This window comes from Haliaeetus albicilla, chromosome 5 (assembly GCF_947461875.1).
Source record: "Haliaeetus albicilla chromosome 5, bHalAlb1.1, whole genome shotgun sequence".
Lineage (NCBI taxonomy): Eukaryota > Metazoa > Chordata > Aves > Accipitriformes > Accipitridae > Haliaeetus > Haliaeetus albicilla.
This window is the reverse complement of record NC_091487.1, coordinates 7,501,896-7,515,006: the sequence shown is the minus strand read 5'-3', so window position 1 is coordinate 7,515,006 and position 13,111 is coordinate 7,501,896.

Sequence of the window (13,111 nt, the reverse complement as noted above, 5' to 3'; positions counted from 1 at the left end):
AAGAACGGTTTAATAGAACAGAAAAGAAGAAACTAATAATGATAATGATAACACTAATAAAATGACAACAGTAGTAATAAAAGGATTGAAATGTACAAATGATGCGCAGGGCAATTGCTCACCACCCGCCGACCGACACCCAGCCAGTCCCCGAGCGGCGATTCCCCGCCCCCCACTTCCCAGTTCCTAAACTAGATGGGACGTCCCATGGTATGGAATACACTGTTGGCCAGTTTGGGTCAGGTGCCCTGGCTGGGCATGAGAAGCTGAAAAATCCTTGACTATAGTCTAAACACTACTGAGCAACAACTGAAAACATCAGTGTTATCAACATTCTTCACATACTGAACTCAAAACATAGCACTGTACCAGCTACTAGGAAGACAGTTAACTACATCCCAGCTGAAACCAGGACAGGGAACCTCAGAAGGACTTAGTGAGCAGTTTGGCTCATATAACTGGCTCTTCTAATGGCCAATTTTTCATCCAGATTAGGGATATTGTCCTGGAATTCATGCAACTCCATCTCACTTCTGTGGGAAGTGACAACTCTTGGCTACAGCAAGCAAACGCACTGCCCCCATTCTGCTCCATATTGCTGTAAGATCTGGTTTGCTTTCTACTAAGCTGGGATCTTTCAACAGCCTCAAACCAATGAAAATGGTGGTTTGTGTGAATATTTGGAGGTGCTGCAGGGGTGTCATCGATGTAATGGGATCAAATTATGAAGGAAATGTTAAGATACGCAACAGCCTCAGATCCCTCACAGCAAACACAGTAGAAGAATCATTAACTGGTAGGGCAGAAGAGAACTGTCTCACAAAATGGATTGAAACATTCCACTGAAACAAAGCCCTCTGACAGGAAAGGTGGTGGTTTCCACCTGGGTCCCAGAGGGAAAGTCGGCTCAGCCCAGGATGGGATTTTGGTCAGCGTTAGAGACGGGTCAGCAGACAAGGCACTCTCATGGGATGTGGCACACCAAGGTGTAAATCCTAGGTTTGCAAAAGGACTTGAACTTGCGTCTTCAACATCTCTAGGGATTGCCCTAACCACAGGGCTGTTTGCTATTTTGGTATCAGCTCTCTTACTCACGCGGCATTTTTGTAGTAAAAGTAGAAAAGAAGAAAACCCTGAGTTAATAACAGAAAAAAGTTTTCTTCAGAGGGCTGAAAAATTATTTCCTTCCCATACTAATTGCTTAGCATCTACCTCACATGCCTGAAACCATCCCTGATGTCTAAAGAGCAAGGTGGATGGAAGGCGTTTTTGTGAGCTGAGCACTACTGGACTTGATTTGAAAGCCAGGAAAATCTGTATGCGGGTACTTATATCTGTCCTTATTGCAGAAATTACTGAAACCCCATTGACATTGCCAGGGGACTTTCCTGACTGGAAAAGGGATATAAGGATCTGTCCTGCAGCATTAAATGTGACTATTATAAAACTTGTCCAGATAGAGCTGGTGGTTCATTTTTCATTCAGACCTTGTCTTTTTTTTTTTTTTTTGGGGGGGGGGGGGGCGCGGAGCTGGGAAGGGGGAATAAACCATGACAGATTTCTCACATAAAATTATATGATGTGGTTTTGACTAATATGAACATTTCTGATGTATGTGTCTATACAGCTCTGCTTGTAAAACATTTCAGGAGCCTTGAGCACAAGATGTGTTCTGGTATAGGTGGATTATACACGAACAAGCCATGCAATGAATGCACACTCACACTCTCCCCAAAACCCCTGTGGGTTGGTAGATATCAAAACCAGAACCTGAAATTCCCTTTTGGAAGCCTTACATACATGCTTGGAGCTTTCTGCCTGCATTCGATTGACTGATTTACAAAATGAATAGCAGAATGGCTGTCATTTCCCTGCCGATTTTGACAGTGGCTGCACCCTTGTGGCAATCAATGTTTTTTAATGGAAAACACCATGTATTTCAACTGGATTGCTTAGCTATATTTTGGCATTCTGTTTATGACAGACAATTATTTGTTATTGAATCCTTAGTGGTCCATAGCATCAACTTCATTCTAATTACCAAGGCAGCCAAGTAATAGTTTTCTCCATTTACAGATATTTGTAGGACTATAACCAGAAAGCAAGCCATGAGTGACTAGGCCAGTAAACAGAGCAGTTTGCTGACTAGTGTTTGTTTTATAACCTTTGGCACATCTTGATATGTACATAATAATAGTTCTTAACCCATAAATAATATTTTACAGAGGTCACACTATAGTTATTTAAGTTCAGGGGTTTATTTCCCAGAACACTAAGTAGCTGTGAATGAATTATGTTTAGTCTGATCTGCCACAGAAGGGTCATAAACTTATAAGTTGTAGCAAACCATGGAATATTACTCCTGTATGTCAGGCAAACTGTAAATGTAAAAGAATAATGCTTGATAAGGGGAAAGTCTTTTTATTTTGTTAAAGTAATACATGTTCCTAGGGAAAGACTATAAAAAGTCATGTTAACTTAAGTGACAATTTGGGCAATCTCTCCACATACAGCTTGTGAATTCTGCTTGCTACAGGGGACTCTCTCTGCACGTCTGAGAGGCTACAAAATCCATTCTGAGCAGGCAATCTTTTTCTTTCTTGGCTCCCTTTGGCTTATAGTGTCCCAGAATCCACAGGAGGTGATGAGAGAAACTTTTGTGCCTTTGCATAGGGCTAATAAAAAAAGGGGTCATTAAATGTTGCCGATAGCCTGCTCGACTGCAACAGCCGTAGACAAAGAGAAGCCTACTACCTCATTTATTAAGTCTGATGAACACATAAGGGACAGGGAGGGAAGCGAACTAAGCTGCTGATCATCAGGTAGGGACTTAGATCACTTCGGAGGCTGCCTGGGGCCACCTGGCAAGGGAGGGTATAGCAGAAAGCAGTGGCAGGGAATTGAAAATGAAGACACCAAAGGGACTGTACGTTCTGGGAAAGACGCTGTGTGCAGGAAACAGGAGATGGGAGCGTGCTTTTATAACAGAAGGATATTTGTTAATTTCAAGACCAGCTGAGATAAAGAAATCCAGCCAAAGAGGAGCGGGAAAAGCTCCCAAGTCCTGAAGAGAAGACATAAGCAGTAAGAGTGAGAAAGAGCCTGACCTGCAAGAACTTTGCCTTGATCCCTAAGAGCACAGAAGAGTGAGGAAAGCAGGGAAGTGCATCTGAGTCTATATGTTTTTTGGTGCTCATTATAGTAATGACTTCAAAGCAATAACTGAATTTAGAACCTGCTGCAAAACCTGAGTTTCTGTGTGCTTCCACCATCCCTCGTCCCCAAAGCAGCGAACTGCAAGGTTAGGGCCCTAGGAAAAGGCAGTTTTAGGCAAGGAGGAAGAGAAACACTGGTCCTGAGGCTGTTCAGCTGCTGTACCAGTAACTCCTATTTCAGGGAAGAGGTAACGGATCCTGTGCCGGGGTTATGCCCAGGACAGGGCCCCCACTGCCAGCTAATCTGATGAAAGGATGCAGGAGAGCCAGCTGACTGCATATGGGCCCACACTCATGGCCCCAGCACCAGCTGGCACACTCGAGTGCATGTCACACTTTTCTTCCCAGGGCCTGCCCTGCCTTGCCTGTGGCAGGTACAGCACTGTGCTATCCCCAGCTTTTTGTTACCAGATGAACTGGAGAAAGCCGAGGGCTCTTAAAAATCTGAAAAGTTTCACGGGTGACCTTTAAGGGATGCCGTACTGAGGCGGCAACAACTTCCCAAAACAGAAAATAAAGTATGAACCAAGAGGATCAATAATGAAGATCAGATCATTCCGGTTCTCCAAAGTTTTCTGACTCCAACCAACTACTTTGCTCCTGCTATCTGCAGGGGGCCTTGCTGTGAAATTCTGTCTGGCCTGGAGACTTTCAAGAAGAGGAGATAAATAAAAATAAAGCAAAAAGTCACCAGCAGCATTTTTCAAGTTTGCACTCCTAGTGCTAGATGTCTAAATCCAGGATTAGCTGTTGTGAGAGTGCTGTGGCATGGTGAGACAGGACCTAGTTCACCACCCAGCTGAGCCCTCTGTTATTTGCAAGTTGTGTTAATGTTCTGGCACTTCCTTCTATACAAAATTAGTCCTGCCTAAATGAATACTTGCATACCGGTGGGGGAGATTTTTAAAGTAAAAATATGACAGTGAATTGTTGAGTTCCCACTGAAAGCCAGCAGGAGATGCATGCCTAACTTGTTCATTTGCCTTGAAAAACTCCAATGAATATTATTTTGAAATTCATTAACTATTGAAAAGAAAATAAAATCGGGGTGATTTTTCTTGACTTTAAGAAATTTAAGAACAAATTATTTCTTCTGTATGTAACTTTGGAGGGAACTTCGTGGAACTCAAAAACAAGCCTTTTAAATAAAATAAAAAACACTCTTAAGTGTCCTGACTGTACTGCAAGTATTCCAATTCATAGACACTTTCTTATGATGATGAAGTAAAACTGATTTGTAATTTCTGGGGTTGGGGTTCTAAAACCAAGGGGTTCTGTGAACAGCGTAACTTCTGAAACCTGGTTTCCCATGGCTGTGTCTCATGCTTGGATCAACCTGTGTCTAATATAGCATGAACTCCAGCAGAGGCTTCTCCTCTTCTTGGGGTCTTAAGTATGACTGTTCCTCATGTATTTCCCATTTCTATTAATATAGCGGAGGCTGTGCTGCAGCCTTTCTCTCGGGGACAGGGGCACTCATTTGCATCTTTCCCTTTTACACAGACACCTGTTTCCATAAAACCTGTAGGAATCCTCTGTGAATCCTTACTTTGAATCTTCTTCCTGTTTGTCTGATTTGGCTGACATTCACTAAACATTTCAAAACTTTTCTTGTGTGAATGGAAGCCAAAAATACAGGCATGGGAAAATGTGATCTATTAGGTAATTTTGTTTGTTTCCTTATCCATAATGATAATTTCAGGTATATTTTATCACTGAGTTTGTTTATCATGAAATTTCAATTCAAAATAATGGAAAAATGAAATAAATTGACTAACCATAACATCTCCTATGCCCAAAGAAGTTTAAGGAACCGAGGCCTTGGGCTCCCTGGTGATCCAAACAAGTGAAGTGTCACAAAGCTCCTGGCTGTGCTCTATGAACATCCATTTCAGAGATACCAGCATGAGGTCATGTTGTATTTTTTATTATCTGTATTTTAATTCAAGCATTTGAGATAACAGCAAATAACATCACTGTTATATAAAGCATAATAATTGCTCAGTCCTTTACTTGTCACCTTCAGCCACCAGACAACAGTGGGATATAAAAAGGTTCACAGGTATTTCCTAGGGAGTGAAACCTCAGGAAACAACATAGTATAAAGACTACCAGTTTTCAAGGCCGCTTTATACATAGGTGCTATTGCCCTTGACTGGACAGAAGATACATAGTGACACTGCTACATTTCTAGGGCTTATACAGCCATCAGGACTGGGATTGAAGGTCTTGTGCTTGATTTCTGAGTGCAATACATTTTGTTTCATTCTGGTAGAGAGGACATTTACGAAACAAGGTGTTTTAAAGCCTGACATAATTGTCTGATCAGAAGGAAACATCAGCTTATTACTTACTCAATACATTGTATTTATTCAATGCTTTAAATAAACAGATGATGCCCTCAAGGATGCTATTGTGACAAGCAACGTACAAGTAAAGAATGAAAAAAGCTCATCTTCTCCCAAGAGTTCTCATGCCCATACCTATTTCTGTTAAACATATGGGAATTTCAGCATCTGGGCCCACAGGCACGTTTGTGACCATCAGTTCCTTGCTGCCTACACCTACCTGTTATAAACACAGCCACTCTGTGTTGTTCACAGAAGACATCACTTTAAGCTGCAGTTTTCCATGCCTACACTTTTTGCTGAACTGAAAACCTACACTGGTGTCACTAGAATTTCTAAGGGAAGCTTAGTCAAGCAAGTGAAGTCAATAGCTGTTGGTTGCCTAAATAAAACTGGAAGTGTCCTTTTGAAAATCCTAGCCCTGGAATTTTAGGTGCACCAGAAATAAAAAATTACTCTTTCTGCCGCTATTACTAAATACAATATAAGATAACTCATTCAAGATTCTGTATTTATCTTTTCTAGACATGAATCATTTCCTAGCACCACAAAGCATCACTCAAGCACCACTCTTTGCTCCCTATAATTTACAGTGTAGTCAACCTTGACTAATCATCCTAATTATGTCTGGTACTTAGGACTATAGCACATCTCCTCCCCCCTCCCCCCAAATATACACATGCAAGATTAACAATACTTTGAACATATCATGTTTTCTTCCCAGCTTTTAAAAGTGACATTTCTAAATTAATATGAGATCATTATTTATTAATTACAAAAGTGCCTAAAAATCCCAAATACTATTTTTCAAACAGAACACAGATAGAGATGTAAAAGCCCTATAGCTGAAAGAGCCAGAAACACAATCAAGTTACAGCAGTTTCAATTACCACAGGTCAGCAAAACTGTAGGTACTGAGCATGTGCATATTCTTAATCTGTTGCAGATAAGACATAAAATGGATTAACTCAACTCTCTTTTAGTCATATGTAAGTCAATGTATTTTACCTTGCTTTTGTTGCATGGCCCCAGTGAAGAGGTACTGCTTAGCTGTGGTGTTAAGCCAGGGTCACTCATCAGGGCACCTGAGACCTGTGGAACTCCCTTTATCACCCAGGCATGGGTGCAATCATCCCTGCGGACCACAGGTATATGGGGTACTACAAAGCACAACACCAAACACATGTGCTTCCTACTACCCTCTGCAAAAAGAGCAGATTAATAGATAATTAACATGTATTGACTTGTCTTGTGGTGCTTATAAAATGTGTTTTGCATTATGTTTTTGTAACAGTTGGCTAGCAAGCCTTGACCTGCAAGGGTTAGGACGAATACCTGCACAGCTGGAGCCTTCGGTGGCCAATCACAGTCCTGCTCTCATCATTTCCTGGTTTTATAAATGTAAATATTGGAAGTCTTGTTTAAACCTTCAGAACCTAAACATGTCATCACTATTAATAACATATGTTATAAGACACCACATGCTGGCAAAATAACCTGCAGTAAATGACACCAAAAATATTGAAAAGCTTAGCATAAAATTGAAACTCGTTAATGGTACACTGTGCAGTTTGGCATACAACTAGAGACAAGAATTCCACACAATGGGACTGTGTGAGTGCTAACAGCAGGCTCCCACAAGATAAAATAAACTTGTTTTATGGACATGAGGAATTGATTTTTAATGAGATTCTGCTCGGCCGTAACATCATCCTGGGAGGGTGAGCTGGTTTTCCCCTTGCCTCTGGTGCAAAATTATAGTTTGCAGAATAAAGACGCATTTAAATTAGGCCAATGGATTTGCACCTTCATCATATTAAGTGAAAAGTAGGTGTTATCCCAGGTCTGAGTATAAAATGGTTGTTAAAATGCCTACATAGAAGACATTCTCTTCCTTGCATTACCTATCTGTATGTTCTGGCATCAGGAGGTCAGCCTACAAGCAGAACATGCACTCCTCGAGTTCTTTAGGAGATAAATTACCTCACAAGCTTATTTGCTGAAGGACAGAAGATTAGTAAAAAAAGGGATAAATCTCTCTCTTTAGAGAAGCTGATTACAAGCCTTTGAATTTATCTTTTCATGCCCAGGTCTCAACTGCTGTTAAGAAAACATTAAAATGTAAAGAGCTTATCAAACTTGCAGTTTGATGTCAAATCACTGACACATTCAGTCACAGCAAGAAAGGACTGTCCCTTTGCTGCCTATTCACATTTGATTATCTTTCTTATTCATTCCATCAGTTAAAATGAATACTAAACCTCCTCTTTGAACCCCAGAAAGAAAACCAGAGTCAAACAGATGGATAGTGCCTTGTAACCAGCCAGAACTTGGAGAAAAACAGAAAACAAAAGCAAGAACAACTATCAAGCCTCTTCAGCTTTAAACTCAAAACATTTTCTTTACAAAGAAATCACACTTTTGCTTCCCAAATCAATGTCACTTGGCCCTGAACAAGCTGAGCTGCACAGTGTTGTTGCTTTTCTTTCCTCTCTGCTGTTATGGTTTGCACTGTTTGTGTGCAATCATTGGCTTTTAATTGCCTTCTATTGCCTATTTCATTTGTCAATAAATAGAAAGTGCAGACCTATCACTAAAGGCCTTACATCTGTTTCTCATACATCTTAGCCACCCATGGTGCCTTAAGCTAAAGCTATCCCCTACTGCTAACCAGGCTACCAGTTTATTAGGGTTTTTTCCCTGCCCTTTTAAAAAGATGAAAGTTCCTAAAAGCTTTTTTTGTGCAAGTGATGGTTGAAGTTAATGAAGTAAGCATCTGTTAGGTGAGAGAAGGTCACCCTGGGGTTGGGCACCTCCCAGTGGTGGAACTGGCATTAACCCAGCGATTAGTATGTGATGACAACACCTTAAAGATAATTAGTTGACAATGAGTTGAGAGCCTGTTAACCCCTTTAACACCTTATAGTTTATGATTATAATGAAACACTTTGGGACAAAACAAAATAGATCTAGTTTTCCTTGAGTGATTTACCATTTCTTCCGTGTTTCGCTTATCATTTTTGTGACCTTCTTCCAAAGAAAGAAACAGCTGCCAGCAGCACAGAGCATGTTTCTTTATCTTCATCAACCAGGGCTGAAATGCAGCACCAGCTTTTTGTGCATTTTTCTCCACTAGCTATGAGGTTAAAGACTCTTTGGCCTGGGGTAGGGGCCATTGCTGGGGTAGACACATGAGAACAGATACACGTAAATTAATGGCATTTCTCATGTGACTGGAGGCTGAAATGTCAAGCTAAATTTTTTTTAGGTGGTTTTTCACGCTGATGCAAACATACCCCTAAAATTTTAATGGAGGCCATTGGATTTGACTCACCTGAATGTTACAGCTGTGCGTGCTCAGGCTTTCCTCAGAAACAAGGGCTACTTAGCAGAACAAGAGAGAGGCTTTTATAAATGAAGTTGTAAGAAAGGCAGGATCAGACCACATCTCCATTTGAGTGAAGCAAACAGGAAACAGCATTGATCATGGGTGTGGGGAGACAACGACGAGGAGGAAGCAAATGGAGAACAACTGGTAGCCTGCTGTGATTTATATACACTGGCATTTCCCATCTTCATTCATTCCTTCAATGTGTTTAATCATGACATGAGCGCTCAAATGAATTATGACTGGCAGTAGCTCAAGAAATTTGGCAATAGCAAAGTAAACCAAATCTGTGCACAGCATTCAAGAAAAGCCTGTCTTGAGATTAAAAATAAAATTCCACTCATTTTAAAAAGATACGTTTTTTGCTTCCCTCTTCCTTTGCACTTTCTAGTTCAATGTGATAAAGGCAGTCCTGGTGAGAAAATTTTATAAGAACATGTCCTTGCACCATTTTTTGACACAGACCCAGAACAAGGACTTGTCTTGCTTTCATTAGGTTTAGTGTAGGACTTCTATTGATTTCAACAGGAACAGGCTTTATGTTTGGTGTGTACCCAAATACATGGCTATCATCTAAGCTACTCTGAAAACTTTCTGAAACGTGCCCATCATTAACAATTACCAGGGTACTAAGATGCACAATAGTTCCACACAACTCTCATTTCTCCTGTTCCTCCCATTTCAGTCCTTTACAGTGCTTTAAAAACATCAGTAAATTAAGTTCCATGGTGGCAAACCTTCCCTGGAGAGACTTTTATTCCCAGGTGACAGGCAAGGCAGGGCTTGCAAAGGATACCCACAGCAGTTACAACCCAGACCTCCTGGCTCCCAGCCTTGTGCTTAACTGCTAATTAAATACATCTAGATTAATGCAGAAAATGTAGAGAGTTTTGTTATGCTTTTTAGATTTAAAGGCAATATATAGATTCAGCACTGTATCGAATGTCCATAAACTCAAAAATAAAGTATTTCCAGCAATTTCTAAGTCCCTTATTAACTAGTTTGTACTACTGGGTAGTACTGAGCTTAAGGAAAACTTGCTCTCATTTATCGTAATAGAATTCTAGGAATAGAAGGACTGTCCTTCTCCAAAAGTCAAGACTGATTCGCCTCTCTGATGTTATGACCATCAGTTCTTCTAGCAGTGAAAGAACTCACAATAACTTCATCTTAAACACAGTTAGCGAATGTAATTTGCTATTGTAGGTAGATGGGTCATAAAATCAGAATTCCTGGAACACACCATTGATTGTTTGAATCTTGATGATTAAATGTGATTCAGGGCTAATTTATCAATCCACTCCATGACAGAGCAGAAAAATATGCTTAAAATGCCATACAGAATCAGATTCTCTTGCCTGAGGGGTATTGGTCTCATATTGGTCTTTAGATTTATTGGTTCCTCTTCCTGCAAGCCTTAAATGCATGATTAGTCACAATGTTAACTACAGAATTATTTGTCTGACTATGAATTTCAAAAATATGGCTCATAATTAATGATGGAATGAAAAGGACAACTTTATGGGCTGAAACACTAGCTAGTATAAAAAGGCCTGGTTCCATTGGCTTCAGCAGAACTACAGAAATTTATGCCAGCTGAGGATCTGTCCTCATCTCTACAAAATCTTTTTTAGCCAGTTATTTCCTTTATCCATTTTTAAACTACTGTAGAACATTGCTCTGGGGAACCCATCTAAAATATCTGTTTATAATGGGATTCTGTGTTAAGCTGCACGATCTTGTTGAATTCAGTTTTTACCTGCCTTTCTTGTTATCTCACCAAAAATGATGAAAACTCATGCTGATTTCAGCATACATAAATCCAGAAAACACGCAGCTTGGACAGGTATGTTGGAAACAGGAGCTATGCAAAAGTCTTAAAAATAGCTGGATGTGGAATAAGTGGAATTATCAAGAACGTCAAGGAACGGTGCTCTTTTTTTTGTACGATTCACAACTTCTTTCAAAGATGCTTACAGCACTGTTGCCACCACCCTGCTCTGTTGTGGGCTGCTGCCTCCTCGGGGGGGGTCAATACAGCTCACTTTCCAGCTGGATTTGCATTATCCCAGCAAAATGGTAACAGCTGGTTTGGTTTTGTTGATCATAAAGTACTTCCTTAAGAATTTTCAAGCCATATAGTAAGGTGTCCAGCCATTTTCAGCTCTCAGTGAGAAAAATTTGTCAATATACAAGGATTTGCATATTAGGTATTTCACCCCACCATCTAATCTCACAAATAGGGCAAACCAAAGCATACAGGCTGTATAGGTTAGGTATTTTGATGGAGCAACAGTATGTTATCCATGTCTTATAACCAGGAAGGAATAGTATGAGTGGGACATTTTGACAGACATTATTATTACTACTTAGTTTCACAATGTTGTTCTACAGAGGTGTGACCGCAGCCAGAATGCAAAGTCGTGCAATGGCTAATCTCATCAGCAGCTTCTGTGACAGCATTCTTGCTAACCAGCAAACCTCTCCCAGATTGGAGAGAAGCAGGAACAGGATGGACATGCACATCCTGTTGTTCAGTCATGAAACCTACTTGACTGGCTGCTCAGCAAAATGGTCACTGCTTAAGCAAATGTCTTCAGCTGAAGAAGTTACCAGCATTAAGTCATTTGAAAAAAGAAGATCTCTGATGAGCAGCACTGCAGATGGAGAAACTTTCCATTGGTATAGAACTAAATAAATACTCCTCTCTCAATGTCAGCAAAATGCCTCCGCCAGCACAGCCAAGAAAAAGAAGGAAACCAGCGTGGGAGCCAGCGCACAACCTTGTTTGGGGCTGCTTGAGACAGGAATGGAGTCTGATATGTTGCCATTTTCCATACACTGGCCATCACGGAAAAATAAAGTGACAGAAATAAACTTTGTGGGACTTCAAAAAGATGAACAAAATTTTCCAGACCCCCTCATGATTTTACAGTGTTAAAAGCTATTGCTAGATCAACCAACAAATTTTCTCCCAAGCCCTTTTCCTGAAGTTGACAGACATCCTATGTATAGAGCATGACCAGACCTAAATCCACTAAAACTTAGGGAAATGTTGAGACCACGTGAGGATCTTTTCAGTAACAGAGACTAGGAAAATGCCAGGAGAATGTCATAGTTTGCTTTGTCACCGTTATGTTTAGAGAAGTTTATACAAGTTGCAAGCCTGTGTCATTGACTTTTGCTTTCAGATAATGCTAAAGATTTAAGCAAGCTTCCTTCTAGAAGGGTAATCACATTCCTCCAAAGGTCACTTGTCCTTACGTTTAATAGCAGCCTATGTTTGTCATGTCCCATACCATGATTATCTGTGGCCTGTTCTTCAGGCCAGCAATGTCACTGCAACTCCATCATGTCTTATTAGTACTGCTGCTGGTCTGCCCATGAATGCCAGCTTTGAGAGATTTCCCTATTTATACAGCAGCTGGTATCTGTTCTGAAGGCTCTTCCAGTATCCACAGCTCACTCAGTAGAAAGTAACACCAATCCTGTCATTTTCTCTGAACCACGTTGTCTAATTTATTCTAAATTATAAAGGTAAGTGACTTAAGACCCATAATAAAGAGGCATCAAACCTTAACAATCCTCTTTTCAAATGAAAGTTTCCGTGGATAAAGAGTCTGCTTCTGCCCAGGTCAGACTAACTTTTTATAGTTTGAATTTAAGGGCAGGAAGGGACTTACGCAGTGTGTTGCTTCATGGGAGACCTTGGCCATTTGACAGACATGTCCAAGGGCCACCTGCCATGGAAGACTGGAAGTTATAAAAAGAATCTCTTACCAGCCCTTTTAGGGAGGGACAGATACTGACTTCATTTTCTGGAGGAGAAGACAAGGGAACTTATCGTAGAATTAGAAGGCTCTGAGCAAAGAGCATGTGAGAGGGGTGAGGAAACTTAAAAAAGCAAATATGCAAGACATGTTTGTTTTTTTTTTTAATCTGTATATTTCTCTCAGAAGCAGATGTAGATTAGTACCATTATTAATTAACAAAATCAGAAAACTTTATTCATCAATTGTCTGTGTTTCAGCTATTATGTGCCTCTGAAAATATGACCTCTAAGACTAGAGAACATAAAAGCTTGGAGCTCTGCAGAGGATATTTGTACTAGCTGGAGCATCTTTGAGGCTTTGTGGAGGTTTCAAGTGGACAATAAGGTC